Here is a 22,101-nt window from a genome sequence, read left to right as displayed (position 1 = left end):
CACCAACACATGTATTGGCATCCCCCATCGCTTGAGGCACCTCAAGAAATAAATTAAATAATTCTATTAAAAATAGAATTATATTGTAATTTTCATTCAAATACTGAATGTTTACATGTTGCGCAAGAATTTATTTACAATTCCCATCCTTATGTAACCAGTGTAATACTGCAGAATGATGAATCCTAGTGCAGGTGAAGGCAGGTGAGTGGGCAGAACAGAGCAGACAGGTGAGTCAGTGAAACAGGCAATCAGAGAAGTGCAGTCCAAAGCTGTAGCTAAAAGATGAAGTAGGGCTCCAAGCAGGCTCCAAGCTAGCAAGTCACAGGGTAAAAGCACAAGGGTGATCCGCAGACATAGTCAAGGAAGCGAACCAGGATCATTACACAGGAATCAGTCCAAAGCAGGGTTGAAGTAAGCTGGGTACAGGCACAAGAGAAAGCAGTCGCAGCACTTTTTTTTTCAGAGATAAACCATTTACCATTTACCATTAGTTTCTAAAAATCCATCTGGGTGATGCCTCAATGTGTAGTGATGGCGCCTCACTGCCACCTTTGAAACCACCAGATCTGGGGAGAAACTAATGACATTACATGTGTGACATGAAAATGGCAATTAAAGGATGGATATCAAGAGAGATGAGCTACAGAGAGAGTAACTGGTTTCCCAACAGGATGCTCAGAAAGAGAGAAAACCGTCAGCTGAAGCTTCTCCTGAAGCAGTGGAAACAACTGCTCCACTTCAAGCAGTGGAGTGAGATCTTTTTGTGCAAGGTCCCAGTGGCAGTACTGTAGGTCCTGCTCTGCAGGTTTCCATCTAGACCTGCCATCCACTGAACCTAGCATACTTTAGCTTGGAGCTCCCTGTAAACCTGTAGCCACTCAACATCACCAGCCTACTGTGGTTCCTACAGTTTCACCAGGTCCACTGTGACCTCTGCAGCCTCACTGGCCTGCTTTAGATTGGCAGCCTGTCTCTGTTGTGACTTTTAAAGCCAACACAGTCCTCTACCAGTCAGCAATTGATTACTACATCAGAGCACTGCAGGCTTTATACAGTACCTTCACCAGATGCAGCGGTTTAGACAGCCATCTGGTCCGCTACAAACTGGCATCGTGTCACTTGCATCTCTTTCTGGAACTGGTCTTGCACTGGTCCTGGTCTTCAGTAGACACACTGCTCGTTCTGGGTCAGGGTGCCTTCTGAAGTCCGCCCTGACAACACGCACTGGCCTGATCAGCCTGAATCATGGTGCACTACCCGCAGACTGCTTGGATGATGAGCTTCCTGTCCATTCTGGCTCCAAATGCAGACTCTTTATTCCCCCACACTAGCCTGCCGTAGCTTCACCAGTCTGCTACCATTCAGCAGTCCATCTCTTATGCAACATCTAGAGCTATTCTGGTCTGCTGCAAGCCGGCAGGTAGTCTCTGCATCAGCCCGCAGTGATAGCTACAGCCTCTACTAATTAGCAGCCAACCTCTGCTGTTTTTACTTCTGTCTGATACAAGCTGGCAGCCAGTTACTGCACTGCTCTGCCCAACCCAGGGCGCTTCTCCTGTAGTCCACCCTGATAGAACATGTTTGGCCTGGTTTCTGGAGTAGACCCCCCATCCCCGAGAGTGGGCAGCTTGACCAGTCCACTTCCTCAATGTGCGTTCTGCTTGGCCGGCTCCGTGGAGCAAACCCTTCACCTACAGGAGTAGGTGCACATACTGTACTCTGTAGTAACTGCAATGGCTACTACTAGTCTGCCATCAGCCTCTGCTGTGATTTCTAAGGTAATGTCAGTCTATTGCTAGTTTGCTGCCTGATTCTGTTGTGACTCTTACTGTTACTACCTGATCTCTGCCAGTCTCCACTGCGGCTTCTTCTGTCACTCAATACTGCAGACCCGGATGTTTCCAGAGAGATTTCCAGAGAGATTCAATTCCTCTGGCATCATCAGAAGCCTCCAAAAGTCTAGTATCCCTAGCTCTTGGATTCTGACCAGATGACTGTCTTGCACACAGCAGAGTCATAACACTGGGAATTTTATTTTTTATGCTGTCTCAAGGACTTGAGTTTCATTGTTATGTTGACAGTTGACTTGCAAAATGAATCATCTACGGTACTAATGTTGCATTTTGCATCTTATGAGATCCATGTCTGATATTAATATAAGGGTGCAACAAAACAAAGCTAAATTGTGGTAAGACTGAAGTTTTGCTTCTTGGCTCAACACATACAGTATGCAAGCTTGATGAGTTCAGTGCTCTTGTTGATAGCAGTGAATTTTAAAACTTGAACGAAGTCATGTCATGTTTTATCCTGTTTTTAAAGCCTTTGCTAGAAATGGGGAGGGTCGATAAGCTTTTATTCCATATTAAAAATATTTATATTTATATAACATATTTAACGGGCGGCATGGTAGCGCAGTGGTTAGCGTTGCTGGCTTGTAGCGCTAGTGCGCTTGGTTTAAATCTGAACCTGGTGTGCTCTTGTGTGGGATTTATATGCTGGTGTGCTCTGTTTGTGAGTTTCTTCCCACACTGTGAAAAGATACTGGAGGGGTAATTATTTTCTGGGAAAACCATCCGTTTGTGAGGGTGCGTATTTGTGTTAAGTATGTCATATGTAGGGACTTTACCTTGTGCCCGTTGCTTGCCGGTACAGGCTCCGTCTCCCCCACAAATTGGAAGAAGGCGGCGGTGATTGGTCTAGCGGCAGCACGCAGGACAGCACACCTTCCGGGTAGACTTTCCCAGCGTCCCAGCGGGCAGCTAATTCATATATTATTTAATTATTTGTGCCAATTTTCTTTAAATACTTCCCTCGCCCTTCACTCAGGGCTTTGTCATATTTTGCCAGTTTTCGTCCCGTCCCTTCTACGGTTTTGCGTTTACTTAATTATATTCAGCGCTTTCTTTGTTCTTTGCAACTACCATTTTGCCGCCCTTAATTTTGTCTTTCTCTTTCATTTAAGCTCCATTTTGCACTTTTATTGTGGTATTTTCCCAACCTCGCTGTTGCCCGAGTCCTGCTTGTCAGCTCCGAGTCGGACGCAACTTTTTTCACCTTGCCGTGTCATTACACAATATTAACACTGGTTTACCCAAAGTTTTGCATGCACGAAAACACATGATGGTCAAGAAGTGAAGTCCAGGAGGTTCTATTTTTAAAGCTTTTCAAGGTTTCACAACGGAAATAAAAGCACTCAAAAATCAGCTACCACTACATCCATTTAAACCTTATAAATTCCAAATAAAAGCCTAATTCCACCCCTCTGAGATTATCCAATAACTAAGTCAATAACTTCTAGTGTAGCTATTACATGTAATTAGAGACCATGTGCAGTAGCAGCATATAGTGGCAGGTCAACTTTAAATACAGCAGCATCATAAGCTGGCCTACCACAACATAGAGTATTACAGTATGTATATTATTATATACAATACAATATATTCTAATAAATATGTTTATATTAATTATATTGATTTTTAAATGCAATAACAAGTCTGAATGCCCTTAATGGAAAAAAAAAATCATAAAATTAATAATAATTTCAAAATAATAAGTGCAAGACTGGGTTTGAAGGGTCATTACTCTTACCTTGTGTACATCTACAGATGATTCTGAAGAAGACATTTTCAGCCTTGAAACTATTGGCTGTTGTTATTTTAATCATAGGAGTTTATACTAGTAATAATGAATAATTCCTTACATTTACAGTATATAGTGCTTTTTCTGGACACCCCACTCAGAGCACTTTAAAGGTAATGGGAACTCCCTTCCACCACCACCAATGTACAGCATCCATCTGGTTTCTGAGTAATGTATGAATACTCTATTGACCGTGTGCACATTTTTAGATGGTTTTCAGAAAGACTGAGCTCTACCCACAAGGGTTAATTGGAATATGTTTAATCAAGGTTTTAGTAAAATATTTAGGAAAAGAGCAAAACGTATCTCATCCACTTCTGTTTAACTAGGCAAACATATCAAGTGTCTGTGACACCTTTCCAGCACTAGTTACAATATACAGTATTACATTCTACCATGCTGTGTCCAAACCCATCAGTGATCTCTGGAAGGATACATACAGATTGGATGAATTGCTTATTTTTAGTATTCTATACTTGCTGCTTTTACTATCCACTCTTTATAATGGCCTGCCCCTGCAACCTTTCTGTTATTTTTGGGCATGCAGCACCTAACAGGGATCTCCTGCTGAAACCAGGAGATGATTATTTCATCACCTAATCTGTCACAACAGTCTTTCCGCAGAACTCCTCCAAATCTCCAAGTCAAATTTTGCATCTGCTCTTTGACTGAAGAAACCACAAAAGAACCAAGACTTAATTCCATAAATATTTCCCTGCATCTCATTAGACTCAGACGTAAATGATTTGCAACCATAATGAATCCTTGCCTTGACTCACCCTGATAATATCACACCCCCTGAGTCTCCAGTTACAACTAGGACCTGTTCTTCCTTCTGCAACACCTTATTCACCTACTGTATGTCTCCTGCATGTCACTCTACAGTATATGCAAAATGCAAGATGGAAATTAGCTCTTACAAGTTTCAATAACAGTTAAACAGTACTTCTTTACTTTGAAAAAATGACTTTTAGTTCCTTAAAAACATTTCATGGTTTAAATGCATTTTTCCTTCAACCGTTTCTTGAAAGAAGATACGAGAATCATGGCTTAGGGTTTTTATTCTCTGAACTCTGATACTGGTAAGCACCTGAAATGCTCTTTGTTATGTCTGGAAGACATTTATGAAAGAATGAAGAAATTTGTAGTTTCAATGCACTGTGAATATAAAGAAGTGGTTCCCAACTCTATCATTTGTTTTCAGCTCTTAAAAAGTCAATTAGTATCATTTTGTGAGTTTCAGAGTTTTCCCTCAGTTTTGTTGCCTGATGTGTAAACACTTGGTCCTCTGCAGAAAGAAAAGAAAACGTTAATCATGGGAGTGTCTGGTCAAGTGTAATTTTTTCTTGCATATGTTCATAATAAACCGGTCAACTGTTACGAACTGTTTAGTCAGAAACAGCAGTAAGCCGCCGAAAGAGAGTCTGCGTAAAGTCTTTATGCTGAAGCTGTTGTGATGTCTCTTTGAAGTAGGGTATTTTTGACATTAAGAATTGACCGAAGGCTAAATAAAAGTCTTAAAAAGCAAGCAAATCAATTACATTTTCAATTAGAATGAGATATTTAAAACTTCTTTGCAATGAAAAAAATGTAGAGCACTTTTCTTACCCCCGTGTCGGTCTTTAGTATTTAACCCATTACCAAACCACGCCTCAAGTGGTTTCATTTTATTCAAAGATCAAAATCCACACATCAGTAAATCCAAGCGCATTGATGATTTTAAAAGAATAACCATAGCTGGTCAAAATCCCATGTGTAAAAAACTGTAGCTTGTGATTCTGTGATTCAGTCCAGGGGCAAAGTTGACATCACTCCTCTTGAACTTGTTTTCAGTGGAGCACAGGTCAAGTCTCAGATAAAAGACTCAAGCTGTCCGAAAGAGTGCTTTGTGTAGGTAAGTACCAACTTTGCTAAATTAAATGCAGTGAAAAAAAATATAATGAACAATCTGATATTTGTTTTGGTTTTGTGTGTTCACACAGCATTAGAAAGAACAATCATGTGCTTTTTCATCCAGACAATTCCAAATGTGGAAACATTGTACACCGCATGACGTAGTATGATGAAATAATACGCATAAAGCTCATACAGAAAAATTAAACTTCAAACTAACATACTAGGACCACTGTTACTCAGCTGCACCTGCAGAAAGGACCTTGTCAGTGCTCAATAAATGTTTTTTTTCACTTAGCTCTCTAGCTCTCTACCTGGTCTTCTTCTCTTAGCTTTTGACTGAAACTACTCAGTACAGTATATTGTTAAAAACCATTACCAATAATTGAATACCTGTAATATATTATTAAAATGTTAGTATTATCATATCACTACAATAATGAAAAAATCTGCAAGTTGTTACTGTATATTGTTTTCATTTAATACACAAAGATCACATCTACAGTAGTAGATATACTGTAAGCCATCCATCCAGTTGTTTTTAACCCTCATTAATTACTTGAGAGATTAATTATTTTGAAACCTTCTAATTTGTTACAGTAAACTCCCTACAGTACATCTGTGAATATCTGTATCTGGGATACATTTTGATCAGGAATTCAGCCTTTTTTCTATATAATAGGCTCTCTCCTTTCCACAATTTGTGAATTTGTCTGTGTTGCCAGAAACTGCCCAGTGCTACCGTTTTGTTCACAGTTTAGTTTAGTAAAAATCTGCTGCATTATACACAACCCAGGCATGGCATCCAGCATTAAGAGGAAAGTTTGGTTTTAATTTAGTTTTAGAAACATACTGTTGCTTGGTTATAGCAAAGAACAATGTCACATACTGTATTCTTTACTGGCCAGGAAAAAGACATTTGGGACTTGTTATATAAAATACTGTACTTAGTATTTGCCTGTATTTACATTTACAGTTGAAACAGAATGTACTGTAAGAATTTACAACCACAAAAATGTAAAACAGAGAGTCTAAAAAGAAGGAAAGCAATTCAGGTGTTGTTAACTACGTAATCCATGTTATTTTTCAAATGCTGCAATTCATTATAATTTAAAAGTGAACAAAAGTTTCACATTCTTTAACTGTAAAAGGTACAGCCTGCAACAAAACAAAGTCACTCTATTACAAATCTGGAATGAATATCTTGTACAGGATGATGGTTTTACTAATCAAACCATTATAAGCATTCAAAATGTTTTGTATGAAGTTCTAAATTCCAATTTGAATGCAATGCAAAAGCAAAGTGGAAGATGTGTATAAAGAACTGGAAGCCCAGAACCCAACAGCTGTTAGTCAAGATGATATCACACTTCATGAAAAACATATCCTTGTGAGAACTTTAATGTGCTGATGCAAGGAACTGCTCATCTACTTTGAAACTTGTAGTATACTGTCAGCTTTTCACACAAAACCTTTGATTCTAGAGTTTTTAAGCTCATTCTCTAATATGTCTGGTGGAAATACAGGAAATGTACCTGATTGTACCTGATCTGCATCTGTGCAGACTTTACCTGTGGGAATAACTGAAACAAAGTACTCAACCCTAAACCAGGTAGGAAAAAACATAAAGTTTATTCAGTTTAATCTGCAGTGCTTCAGAGTGTAATCCAGAATGATATTATGTGAATGAACATAGATAAATGTGTTTTTTAAATAGGCTAGATATTTTAATTATTTCACTTCCATTTGCACTTTAATTTGCTGTATGGCACTTAAATTATTACATTATAAGTATGTTTAATGATCAGGGAAATAAAAAACTACAATAGCACACAGCTCTATTTAAAATACAGTATTTTAAAAAAGTCTTGCAATGATTTTATCTGCTCAGCAGTTTTAAATTAAAGTGCATTTGAGAATTGCGTACCACACTGAAAATATTACAAATGTAATTAATACAATATGGCTCGCAGTAAATGTGAACAGCATATCTCAAAGTTCTGTCGCAGCAAAACAAAAGTATTGTCCAACTTCATTAAAGTTATTGTTGTCTTTATTAATAATGTTGCAATACACAGAGAAACATTGCACAAATATATATTTAAACACTAAGACAGAATTTTGTTGTCCACCTGATCAATAATGTCTCAGGATCTACAGGTGTTACGTCACTCAAACATGAAGTCTAAATTAATTCTTCAAGGACACCATAGACCTTCTGAGCAACTAGCTGGATGTGACCTACTCAGCACAGGGCGGACAATATTGAATATCGGAGAGGAGAAATAAGGAGAACAAATAAATGACACACAAGGGAAAAGATCTGATATATTGATTTGGAAGATCTCCCTATGGGATTCTTTTATTTTCCTACACTGGTTGGTTCTCAGTTGTGAGCACCTTCGTCTACTTCTTGGTGCAGTTTGAATTTTTGATAATTTTTTTAAAAGCAGTAACTGTGTGAAAGAGAAAACATATGCACCCATTATCATTCCTATAGCAATATAATAAGATTATGTCACTTAAAGTTTGCTAATTAATTTTACATGATTGTTTTAAAAAAGAATATTGGATTTTTTTACTGACACATATAATATTTCTTACACAAACTAAAAAGAATAGACAATATGGGCGACATGGTGACGCACTTGTTGACATTTCTGCTTCGGAACACTGGGTTCAATTCTGGAACTGGGATGCTGTCTGCGTGGAGTTTGTATGTCCTGCCTGTGTTCACGTGGGTTTCCTCTGGGTGCTCCAGTTTCCTCCCATGGTCTAAAAACATACTGGTAGATTAATTGACTTCTGGGAAAATTGGTCCTAAGTGTGAGTGTCTGCATGTTTATGTCTTGTGTCTACCCTGTGATGGACTGGTATCCCATCCATGGTGTACCCTGATTGTGCCCGTTGCTTCCTGGAACACTCTGTCTCTCCCACTAACATGAATTGGAAAAAGTGGTTAGAAAATGGATGGATGGATTTAGTATAATCTAGAGCAGTGTTTCTCAAACTAATGTAGTGCCGCTAGGTGGTACGCCATATGACCCTGGAACTTTGTTGTGTGCACTGAAAAATCGGGACGGGTTCTCATATTTTCTATTTTAATACATGTCGAATATGCAGCCTACGTACTACGATACAGCGTGCGCTAATACTTGAGTGGACACAAGAGCTACTATGTAATTCTATACCATTCTATAGGAATGCATGCTACGAACGCAAGTGACCAATTGTATTTTAAAAAAGTTCAGATGAGCAGATGCTTTTCACTGCAATTAGATGAGTCTGTAGATGTCGTCGATTTGGCCAATTTGCTCGTTTACATTAGATATGAGTTTGAGGGCATGTCCCATGAGGACTTTCTGTTCTGTAAGGCGCTACCAACAGGAACTACAGGAGAGCACATATTTCAGCTTCTGGATGAAATAATCGAAGAGAATGGCATCGACTGGATAATATGCGTTGGAGTTTGTACAGACGGTGCTAGAGCAATGACAAGCCGACACAGTGTAGTTGCACGAATTAGAGAGGTTGATCCAGAAATTAATGGACGCATTGCAACATCCACCGCGAGACCTTTGCCATCAAGAAAATGCCTGACGATTTAAAATCTGTTAGACTGTGTTGTGAATTGTATCAAGGCTCGAAAAATGAATTCACATCTGTTTTGCTCAACTAAACAGGCTCACACCTCTTACTGAAATGGTGCTTTTTTATTGTTTATTTTTAATTGTTGTTTTCCCGTTTTTTTTCTGTAGAGCGCTTTGAAAAGACACCTTTAAAGGCGCTACATCAAATAAAGTTTTTATTATAATATTTATTATATGTGTATGTGAGTGTGTGTATGTGAATGTCATGTTGGTCATTGAGAATTTCTGGGGTTCCTATGAAAAGATGACTTGTAGGTGGTACTTGGATGCTTTAGTTTGATCAGGGGTGGTACAGTACTTGGTCCAAAACGTTTGAGAACCACTGATCTAGATTTAGAAACACATATACTGTAGCTAAAGTATTGAGAAGATCTTTGCCCTTGATAGCTTTGTTAAGGAGAACAGCAGTTGATGAAGCAGATGCTGCAAGAAATATGATACCCATGCAGTGTTGTAAGATGGTAGGCAAAAGACAGATCACCACAAACATGGATCATTGTTGGTAGGCAAATGTGTATAAACTGTAAGAGTATTGAAAGCAAAGCTGCCATATGGGAGGAAACCAAATCTGTTGAAAGACCAAGTTATGGTAAGACTAGGTCATTGTGGAGAATCTGAACCCTATGAGAAAGAGAATCTGGGGAAAATAACAAATGACTGTGCAAAAGGAAAATGACCGTGGGTTCATAAGCTGTCTGGGTTTCTTCCAGGTTATTTTCCAAGTAGGGTATGACTGGGAAATGGTGTAATCATCGAGCCTGTTCTTAGAAAAGAGGAAGTGTTTAAGCAGGATCCGTAAAAAAGGAGTAACTTTTGTTTTTGTTGACTCAAATAGTGAAATACATGAACTCTGTGAACTTCACAAATAGGTGTGAGCAAGGAATGCCTACTGTAAATACTGTATAAGCACCTCAGCACTTTGAAAGAAACACTGCTTTGTGCCCCAGTGCTGCGTTGATGCAATGCTAAATGCGACACCACTGTGCTGCCCTGACTTTAAATTCAGCCTATGCATACTTAATTACTTAGGTGGTTAAAAGAAAACTGACCTTCTACAAAATAGACAAACTCCAGTAGTTTCAGAAAGATAAAGCTTACCACCACACTGTGACTGTTCTCTTAATTACCACATAGCCTCATCTACAGTACAGTATGTGGCTGAAGTGTGACATCACAGCTACTGTTGTACACAGATAATCTAGATGCATTCATAATACATACTGTACTGTAGTGTGGCTGTTTCTTTAAATACACACCAGGTGTACCTGCTGCTAGATTTTATCTGCATAAAAAAGATCAGAGAAATATTTCAGTTTACATGACCTCTCTTGATATTTGTGTGTTGGCAAATACTGTAGCTGTATTATCCAGTATACCGTTGGCTGTTCATTTGAAAGACTATACCCGAGGAAGTAGACAACTAAGAAATGGAAGGATATGCATAATGACAATTTCAGTAGAAATAATCTTTATTTTACCACATTAAAGTGTAGATTATTATTAAATTGAATTAAAAAATGAATGAAGTATTACAGTTACATACTGCAGACTACAGCCAAGTATGCATTAGTAAAAAAGAGCACTCTTTAAAGCTTTGAAATAAAAACTGATTTGTGCTGAAACCCCCCAATGAACAAGTAGTATATTAAGCTTTGTAGATGACAATAATTATATCTATAAAGCATATTTTGAATTACAAAAAAACTATGCAAGCTGAAAATATCACTCCTCGGTTAAAACAATAATAAAAGAACTTGACTCAGAAAGTACACTGTGTCATGATTAGATCTGGGTTAGTTTCCATTACCAGACATTATTTGACATTACAATCCTCTGTTCTTTAACACTCAGTGTAATTACTATGCTGACAAGCTTGTTAGGATAAAAGAGATAGATTATGTTCTTTAAGCTGTACTATACGGACCTGATTAAGTACACTAACATGAAATAAAAAAATATTTGTATTAACTGTGCAGTTGTTTCTTGATCCACCACCTTGAATTCAGCTGCTTATGATCTGATGGTCAGATTTAGATAGTGAGACCGCTTGGTAAATGGAAGAGAAGGACTGGAGAACTGTATGAAACACAGTCTGGGGAATGACAGGACTGAAAAGAAATACAACTGAAATACAAGACCCAGCATTTTCTTCTCATTTTTCACACAGCTATAGTTTCTATAGTTACAAAACCCATTGGGCAGGAAATTGCATTTTTCTCAATATGTTTGATATAAAAACCTATTTCTAAGATACTTAGGAGACAAATACAAACACAAGTCTTACAATAATTTGCTGTGCTGTACAAATATAATTGTCAATAATCTATCATAGATCTCAGACAAGCTAGGAGAGCGAGCCTTTGCAACAGAACGTCCAGGTATCCTTCTGTCTTTAATAAAATTGCTCTGGACAGCAGCGGCAGTATTAGGAGCCCTGTACACTGCAGTGAGATGGATTTGTCCATACTTCTGGGATGATGTAAAATTCTGTATAAGATCAATGTGTATTGAACAAAGGATGGAATATCTTCACAACAGGTACTGTTTCTTTGCTTAATATCTTTATGGAGCATGCCCTTGAAAAAACAGATAAACCATTTGTCATATATGAGGGAGATGTGTATACTTACCAGGATGTAGATAAAAGAAGCAACATAGTGGCTCATGTATTTCTTAAAGAAGAGCACTTGGCGAAAGGTGATGTTGAGGCTTTGTTGATGAACAATGAGCCTGAGTACATCTCCACTTGGTTCGGGATTAGTAAGATGGGCTTCACTGTTGCAATGCTCACTGTGAATATCAAAGCCAAATCCTTGGAACACTGTCTCATGACCTGCAATGCAAAAGCTCTTGTAGCAAGGGCAGGTACTGAAAACCATTCAGATATTTAAAGTATCGAAATGAAGTGCCTGAAAAATGTACATATTAATGTATAATTCACATATCTCTATGAATTGGCTACATTACTCTACTCTCCTCCCCACTAATAACTGATGTGTGGTGAGCGTTCTGGCGCACTATGGCTGCCGTCGCATCATCCAGGTGGATGCTGCACATTGGTGGTGGTGGAGGGGAGTCCCCATTACCTGTAAACTGCTTTGAGTGGAGTGTCCAGAAAAGCACTATATAAGTGTAAGCAATTATTATTATTATTATTATTATTATTATATGCCATAGAATGCCTTTATCTACTGATTTATTTAAGCTTTTTCTTGTGTAACTCATAGCATAGTCCTGTTATAACATTATATTATTATTCCTCTGTTAAAATGCCCTCTGAATTTTCCTCGCAACGAACAAAAAAAAAAGCAGCCTTATTTTGTTTTCTGAGAAATTAGTCAGATTGTTACTTACTCACTCACTTTTCCCTCTGGTACAGTGTGTAGCAGAGGCTCTGTTAAATTCCTAGCTAACAGAGTTCAACAGCTCACTGATAGCCTCTGCTTCCTGCTTTCTGTCACCCAACCAATTGTCTTCCTCCAATTAGTCAGGTGTCAGAGGACGACAGGTCATTTCCCATTGCCCTCTAAGAAATGTGGTTCAAGCCAGAACCTCCATCACATTCTCTTAAAGTACGCAATTTCAGAACTGTGAATGGAGAAAATATTTATATGATTATTGTTAACTGTTTCTTCAAAAGAAGTTTCTTAATTTTTGTAATGTGTCATGAATTCTCTTAAAAGTACATCCATGAGGATAATTCCTAACAGTACATAGTGAACACAAATGTTTCTAATCCGATCACACATTTCTTTATTTCACCAGACATGTCTGCATCTGTTAAAGAGATTCTCCCATTCTTACATGAAAATGCTATTGGTGTAACGAACAGTTCTTTCCGGACCCTATGCGGACGACACAATCCAACGAAGTGGGGGAACACTGGGGAAACGTCATGCAGGAAAACGGGGCTGAAGACAGGGGGGCGTGTCCAAGGTGCGCTGGTGCACGGGGGAGGTGTGGCCGAGGCGAACAATCCCAAAGAATAATCCATAGAGTATCCAAAACACGAAGGTAAGTCCAAAACCAGGAGATCCATCAAAACTCGGAATTAAAACCACGAAGGCCGGGTCGGAACCGGCGGACGGGGAACAGGAACGGGAATGGAGGTTAAAACCTTAACGGGACCAGGCGCTTCCTGGTCCCGGACTCGCACGATATGGAAATCAGATGCAGAGCCCGGAAGAGCGTCAGCGCCTGGCTTTTAAGGTGGGCAGGGAAAAGGGAGCAGGTGCATGGAATCAAGTCTTGAGTGATAGGGCTGGGGCACCCTTAAGGAGGGGGAGCTAATATCGTGACAATTGGTGTGTGGACTTGGGAGAAGCCAAGTAATCTTCCAAATGTTAATTCTTTGCCTGATAAAATAGAAAGTGCTTCAGATGGCTCTCTTCCAACTCACCTCTTTAAAGCCTCAAGTCTGTTGAAACCAGCCTTGCGCCTATTCACATCAGGAACTACAGGTAGGTTTGGGAATGTACTCGATTTCAGTAAAAAAAACACATATGGCAGATGTATTGTATTTGAAAATAAAATCAAGTACAAAGACTATTCTTAAAATATGGATCATTTATCATATTATTCACACAGTAAGTAATTAATGAAGGAAAATGCGCCACTGATTTCTGCAATTTGGTTTCTGAAACACCAAGCTTTAAATCTTACTCATATTTGAAACTATGTAATCATGGATCTTTTCTATGTGTTATTCTCTTAGTTCAAATGAAATGTAGAAAACAAAATAAATACTAAATCTTAAACTTTGGATTAGTTAATCTCTTTCATTATCTATACAGTCTTGTACCAGTCATCTAGTCAATTAAATATAAAATGTACAAGGCGCACATACAGTAACAGCAATAATATTCCAGACAATGTGCTTATTTGCAGGTTTACTAAAGGCAGCAATTATAACTCACAGTAAAATATTTTCTATTTAGCTGGTGCAACTAAAAATGAAGTTGTCTACATTCCCCTTCCACTGTTCCATATGGCAGCATGTGTGATAGGTGTTGCAGGGTGTGTTTGGATGGATATGTATACTAAGTTTTCATCTCATACTCCATATCTTAATACTCTAGACTAGATACATTATATGAGTGAAATGGATGAAAAACAAAAACAACGTAACTATCTTTTTAATGCAATTTGTGCTGTTGACAACAATTCCGTAAACTTAAACATATTTAATATTATTCAGACACACCGTTTGTTGATACTGGGTGTTGTCTCAAACCCAGAGTTGTAGTTTCTTTAAATTGGTTTCTATGAAATACTATACCATATTTTAGAGGTGTATATGTGAAGCCTGACCTTCCCAAAAGCTCTGACACTGCAAAGTACAAATTATTGATAAAACATTAACTGGCCTACTTGAGATGTTCCGGTGTAAAGCATTCAGTACTGTATATGACAAACAACATCCTTTAAAGAAAAATCATTATAAATCTAATTAAAAACCCAGCATAGTGTATGTTTATCTCATATAACATTAGCGTCAGATCAACAGTATTGCAGCTGCAGTAAATCTGTCGTTTTGAAGCATATTTAATATGTACAGGCTTAATTGAAAGTAAACACCGACAATGATGTTTCCCAAGACACTATATATACAATCTACAGTATACAGTATATGAAAAACGTAATACAAAACATACAGTACAGTATTTACTGTAAACGGTTTATGCAATTAATTGTGGGTTGCTAAGTCTTTGATAATGATTATTTGATTATTATTGTGAAATTTAAGCAGCTGATTATTGAATATCTCACCTTTAATGTTACTGAAATTGAAACTTTAGGAGCAACGTGTTCTGAAGAAGAAATTCTCTGTAAGCCAATTCTGGAGTGACTGCAGAAAATATGACGTGTTAATGTTAATCTACGTAGGCGAAATCTGTCGTTACCTGTGCAGTGCTCCTAAAGTAAGTACTTTTTTAGTAGTTTATTAGGAAAGTAAAACTAAAAGTTCATTCAGTCATTGAGAATGTGTGTCTGTTGCAGATACCCACGCTTCTTCATGTAAAGAAGAATTTCTATTTACCATCCAAAATTAATTCCCTTTTGGTTTCCAGTTATGACCCCATGTTTCTGTTTAGCTGCTGTGTGTGATCCCCTAGGTTAAACCTATTTATTATTATTCCTTAAGATTTTATTTACTTGAATCAAATCTATTTTCAGTCTCCTTCCTTTTAGATTGAAGTAAATTAGCATCCTTAACCTGTCTATATGTGATAAAAATATTTCTTCCAACTGTTTCTAAGGCTATAATATCATTTTTGTTAGTGACCAAAACTGAACCCTAAAGTGAGGTCTTACTAGTACATTGTAATGTTAATGCATATTTTTCCTGGTTTAGAATTCTATACTTCTTAGTGTAGCCTAAGCATTCTGTTAACTACCAAAAGAAAATATCCATAAGAGACACACAAAAAAGCAAATTAACATTAAAATAATGTCTAAATGAACATAGAAACCAACAAGCAACAAATAGCCTATAAATTGGATGCAAACTGCTCAGTGTTATAACTTATAGTGCACTGTCCCTCCTTCCTGTCTCTTTTGTGTTTCCGGACTTTTACAGTAGGTCTGGTCCTCATTCAGCGCAACATATCAATACAGCCTATGACTCCCACTGACTCCATGGCAATTGATAGGTGTCTAGGGAAACAGTGTGTTACTCAATCTGTAATGACTACTGTACTACCTGTACAGTAGTCTGCTGCACCAATTATGTTTTAACAACAGTAAGACCTAACAGAGAGAAGCAAGCACAAAAGAAAAGAACACAAATCATACCATACCCCAAAAGAGCATGGCTATTGCTGTACTGTATGTGCACAACTATAGTCATTGTGCTACTCTTAATTCTGTCACTCTGTAACAAAAATGAAAAAGATTTAGACAACATTTACGATTGGGCAAACATTTGGTAGAAGACATTTAGTATAATGTAGAAGACTGCAGAGTATTACATTACATTACAGATAGCGGAAACATACAAGTAAGTTTATAAATATAAGGTGGTACAGTATACACCAAAGGAGCTGGTAAAATAGTTTAGAGTTTATTTGGACACATTAGTTAAATCTTCTTGACAATATAGGGAAACAATAAAAAGTAAACAGAATTATTAGGGAATATAGTTAGAGCTTAACAAGGGATGGAGATGTTAAGGAGAAATTCTGTACACTGCATTATAAAAAAGATTTTGCTGCTTTTGAATCAGTCCACAGAAGAACACCCAAATATATTTGCACCGAGAGGATAAAAAACCTGAATATTTTAGCCGTGAACAAAGTAAACTTATATGGTTTGATCATTCCAAAAACCTCAAAGACATTGCCACACAGTTTACTAGATTCCTTCATAATCACCACCAAAACTCACACCAACGGACACAAGTGGGAACTTCTGGATTTAAAAAATGCAATAGGCATGTTATTACACTAAATGTTTTAGGAGCATGTAGTGAAAGTAGGGATCTTCAGATATACAGTCTTAACTACCAGAACCCAAACAGGCCACAAGGCCCTAATGACTTCCTCTGCTTGGCAATCTTTCAGATGTTTTTATATTTCAAGTGTTTTTTCTCTTCTATTTTAAACCTACTCCTATGATTTTTTTAAGATAAGGACAATTCTGTAACATTCCATACTGTTACAGTATGTTTTTATTATTATTTCCCTCTAAATGTAACATATTTTGAAGTTTTGCCACTGTAGGATTGTTGAAAAATTTAATCAAACACCTACTGGTGAAGGTTTGAGACATGATGTGTGGAAGGAGTTTGCTGAACGTTTTGGAGTTTATGGGATAACAGAGTCATATGGATCAACTGAATCCAATGTTCGTTTTATCAACTACACTGGTAAAATTGGAGCTATTGGACGAGCAGGATTCTTGAATAAGGTAAATGGTTCTGTTGGTTTTTTTGTTCCATTTTTGTCTTCAATTCTTAATTTTATTTTAAACTTAATTTATGTAAAAATCCTTATATATTTCGATTTAATCTGTGTTGACTATAAATACAATTGATGCATTAACAATGTCTCAGCTGAAAACTTACTAAACAATACAGCTTTCACCAATACAGTATGAGTGATGGATTATTTTTCACTAGTAGATATTTATTTCTCTTGAAAAATGTTAGTGGAGGGTAGTGAATCATGCCAATAGACACATCTAAACAGGGCATTTTTGTTAGATGTAATTGAGAGTTATTTTTACATTTTTCAGCTGATGTTTCCATTTGAGTTTTTAAAATATGATGTGCTGAAAGAAGAAGTGGTTAGAGATGAGATTGGTCGTTGTGTTAAAGCCAAAAAGGGTAGGCACTTTATTTTATTTATAAATAAAAATTTGATATGTGATAGTTACCCACAAATAAAATATACACAATAACATTTACTGTACTCTGGTCAAAAGTAGAATGCAGTACCTATCAGTACGTATCAGAGTACCTGTACAGTTAGTTGAATATATGCTGTAGATTTTTTATACTGAACCTGTTACAGAACTCTTGTTTACTGAAAAGTGTCTTACTAAAAATAAGTGAAACAAGTTACCTATCTTTAAATGTTAAGTAAACCAGTGAGCAGCAGCATTTACAGGACTTACTGTAGATACAGTGGTCACCAGCCCCTTTCAAAATCTTAATCTTTTGTTGCCCTAAAGCCCAAAAAAGAAGACAAAATCAGACTTTCTTTCTAATTGTACCTTTCAACATCCAAGAAAATTCCTGAAAAAAAATTAGAATAATTGGCTTGAATAAAAGAACAACCCCCTGTGTTAATATTCGGTAGAAATACCATTTGCTTGAATTACAGCCTTTAGACTGTTTGGATACATCTCTATCAATTTTGCACACCTAGATGGAGGAATGCGAGCTAGTTTCTGGGTTAAATACTGTAGGTTAAGAGTCAGGAATACCCAATACATTTTAGCTCTATCTGTTAAAATTCCAGTGTATTCAATGCAAAATGCAAAAGTTTGAAAAGCTTAAGTCCTTTCTATTAAACTTTTGCTTTTAGGGCAATTTAGTCAACATTCCGATTTAGGGCAATGCAGTGTATAGAGCCATACAGTATTTGCAAGAAACAAAATGTGAAGATAACATTAAAATATCACTTTTCCTAAATTTCATTTCTGTCCTACAACACAACCATGCCATCAAACATCCTGTGTGTTTTCTAATAATCCTAACCAAGTTTAAAAATGCAATTGTAAGGGGGGTGATCACTTATCCAAATAAGGTATTTTATTGTTGTAATAATAATTAATTTTCAGAATGTTTTAGAATTTTATTTTTCACTTGGCTAATTTGGGTTAGTTTATATTGGAACAGGCCTAATTTAATTTGTTTTTATTTTCAGAGTTTCACACAACAAAAGATACAAATTAGGAAATGGGCTAGTGACTTTCTATACCCACTGTACTCTGATAGCTTGATTCTATTCATACAGCATGTTAGATATACCGTACAATAATAGAAAAATGAGACGATATCAAGACAAAGCACACACATCCTGACAGAGTGATTTCTACTTTAGAAATGCTGATTTTTGACTTATAAAGCCATCTAGAACATTAGAAGTAAAGCTATGCAGAGTAATAGTACTGTACTTCTGTTATTGTACTACATCTAGGAGAAGTTGGCCTTCCGGTGTCTCAGGTCACAAACCAAAACCCATTTTGTGGCTATGCTGGGAGCAAACACAGAAAAAACTGCTGAGGAATGATCTAAAGGAAGGAGATGTTTACTACAATTCAGGAGACCTGATGAAGGTGGATAAAGATGGTTTTGTTTACTTTTGTGACAGGGTTGGGGACACATTCAGGTACAGTATGTTGCAGCAGGAATGACAATAGTAATGACTGTGGTATCCCCTGGTTCTTTCAGTGTTGTAAACTATGACTACCTATAAGCAATGTAAAAGGTTTTCCAAGATACTTAAAAAAAGCGCTACCATAAAATAACATTTCTTTATTGGAATTATTATGCATTTAAGAATTCTTAAAAACCTCAGTCCTGAAACTAGTTAAATTAAAATTAATCTGTGGAAAAAGCTATTTTCTTGCTATACAAAATGTATAGATTGCAGTATACTGTACTTTATTTTGTTCAAGTAGGGTAGCAGCGTCAGCATGCATAGGCTGCAAAGGGACAGGTTAAGGTTTATTCCGTGCTGAAAGGAAAAGAGACACAATGTTTTGGCTGTGGAGCTTCTTCAGGTGTGAGGGAGAGGGGAAAACCGGCAGTAGATAAAGCATGGGAGAACAAAAACCGGGAGTTGAGAGGAGGCAGTCTCAACACTCAGGTGGTGTGAAGTCAAGAGAGGCAAAGAGAGGTGTGAAGTCCAAACCTGTAAATGAATAGAGAGGATTAGAAGGAAACGAGTCTGTCTTTGAGAGAAGGGGGAAAGTGTGATCCTAATTTAAGGATAGCTTTGATTTTGGATATTGTTCTGCTGTAAGTGTTCTAAAACCCCTCTGTGTGGACGCAGACGGAGAGATCAGTATGATCATGGCTGTTAGAGATGAAATGAGAAACTATGGGTTTGGAGAGATCCTTGATCCTCACAGCCTTCGTCCCAGTCTCCTTCCTGTTTAGCCAATGTAAATGGCTGGGCATTTTCTGCAAGAGATTTGTTTCAAAATCACTTTATTTTGCGATTAGTTGGAGGCTCAACATGTGGCACTCTCCGTGGTGAGTGACTTGAAATCACTATAGGAGAGCTTTTATGCTCACAATCCTTGGCTGATAGCTCTCTGATAGATAGGAACACAGATACATGATACATGAAATGAGAAAAATTAAAAGAAAAGTTTGATATACTGCAGAAAAGCAACAAGGAGATAAAAGTTTACAAGATCTACAGCAGGAAGTGTGGGATAAATTTAATCTGACCTACAAAATTAAAATACAGTATCTGAATGTACTTTAGTATATTCGAAAGAGTTTACTGTACTTAGAATCTCATTTGTGGCTAAAGGTGGAAAGCGGAAAATGTGTCTACAACAGAAGTGGATGAAATTCTCGAGGAAATGAAGAGGTCAATGTGTATGGAGTACCTGTATCAGGTAAGCAATAGTCCAGCAGTTCATTGGAACGATACTTACAAGACTGAATACTTAGTGTCCTTACATTATTCTTCAGTTTTGACTATATTCAATTTTAATTATTCGGCAAGAATTAAGGTGTCAATACTATAAAATTTAATTTAATTTAATTTAATAGGTTTATTCCATGCTGAAAAGAGAAGAAAGAAAACAACGTTTCAGCAAAGAAGGCCACACAGACAAAACTTTGTGTTTTCTTTCTTCTTTTTTCAGCATGGAATAAACCTATTACTTGTTCCAGTAACACATTAACACTATGATCCTTCTCAGAGTGCTCAATGGCTGAAAATGTTGTAATACAGGTGTTTTATGGCAAACCTGTGCAGAAATAATGGCTCCTTTTACACTCTGCAATAAATTCATATTGCCTAGTATGTAATTGACAATATTTGCATAGTCAGAAAAATATTAAGAGCAGTATGGTCAAAGTCCACTGTTCAGTTTAGACATTTTTCTTCTCCATATACACTACTAGTTCATCTTGCAGGAGATGAGGAAAACATTTGCTTATTTTTAAAATAATTTGTTTTTGACATTTCAATAAAAATGTGGGAAATCCAGACCCTGCAGATAAAATGTTTACCCACTGATAACCAAATTAAGCAAATCACCCACAATTTATTCACCTCGGAAGCTTTGGTATTTTTTATTCTGAAAACGATTTCAGCATTTTTGGTAAACTGGTAATAATTCTGTTAGGAATTAAGTCATTTTTTTTCTGCCAATCTGCAATATATGCTAATAATCTATTACTTAAATTAATTAAAATTGAAGGTCGGGCTACTTTTATTGATTAACGTACCAATGCTGTCTATTGTAGTCAATTGAAGTCTGCATGTACAGGTAGTTCTCGAATATGGATCAGGGATCTTTAGAACAATGTTGTGGTATCAGAGCTTCTTTGTTATCCTCAGGATATGAAGGCAAGATAGGAATGGCTTCACTGGTTCTCAGGCCTCAGAAAGCATTTAACGGACAGAGACTGTATGAAGCTTTTGGAGATCATTTACCAGCTTATCCAAGACCATTCTTCTTGAGAATACAGGTACTGTATATGACACTTTATGACAACATAAAAATGTTGACAGTAATATATTACCAGTGACTTATTTGAAATAACTTTTAACAGCACAATTTAAAAATTTTCTATGCTTTTCTTCATTAATAGGATACTAGTCATTAGGACAGCCACAAACCTTCTTTTTGCAGAGAAAAGGTTTTCAGAATTGTTAATGATGTATTACTGTATATTGTGCTTTTAGGATACTATGAACATCACTGAAACTTTCAAGTACAAGAAAGTACACCTGGTAAAAGGTTTCAATCCAAGTGCCATTGCTGACCCACTTTATGTTTTAGACTGATCCAGCAAAACCTACAAACCCCTGACAAAAGAAATGTATGAAGATATAATTTCTGGCAAGCTGCGGTTATAAGAGACATTATGCCACCAACGTGTGTTACAATTGTGGAATTTCACACATTGACTCTAATGCAGGAGGATAGTTTAGTTTGTGATGATCTACACAAACTTAAGTGCATGATTGCTTTTTGTTTATATGGGTGGCAGGGGCCAAGCATAATGAGTGTGGGGATAATGGTGATGACACAGTCATCAATTAATCAATCAATTAATATTTTAAAAATTTCCATGACAGTGTCGCTCCCATTTGAAAACAATAAATGAATGATAAAGTGAATCCTAGTTCTGTGGCTTATTTGGAAATGTGCTAAAAAAACTCCTACTGTATGTTTTTTTTGTAAGTGGTTTCATATACTGTAGCTCAGAAATTCCCTT

General features: G+C 37.0%; 1 pseudogene; it reads left to right on the top strand.

Annotated features, from left to right (window-relative positions):
• Positions 1 to 11,749: 11,749 nt before the first annotated feature.
• On the top strand, positions 11,750 to 21,739 carry LOC107079789 (long-chain fatty acid transport protein 6-like; annotated as a pseudogene).
• The last annotated feature ends 362 nt before the right edge of the window (positions 21,740 to 22,101 follow it).

Source organism: Lepisosteus oculatus, chromosome 3 (assembly GCF_040954835.1).
Source record: "Lepisosteus oculatus isolate fLepOcu1 chromosome 3, fLepOcu1.hap2, whole genome shotgun sequence".
Taxonomy (NCBI): domain Eukaryota; kingdom Metazoa; phylum Chordata; class Actinopteri; order Semionotiformes; family Lepisosteidae; genus Lepisosteus; species Lepisosteus oculatus.
The sequence above is the reverse complement of the archived record's forward strand: the minus strand, read 5'-3'. Positions and strand labels throughout refer to the sequence as shown.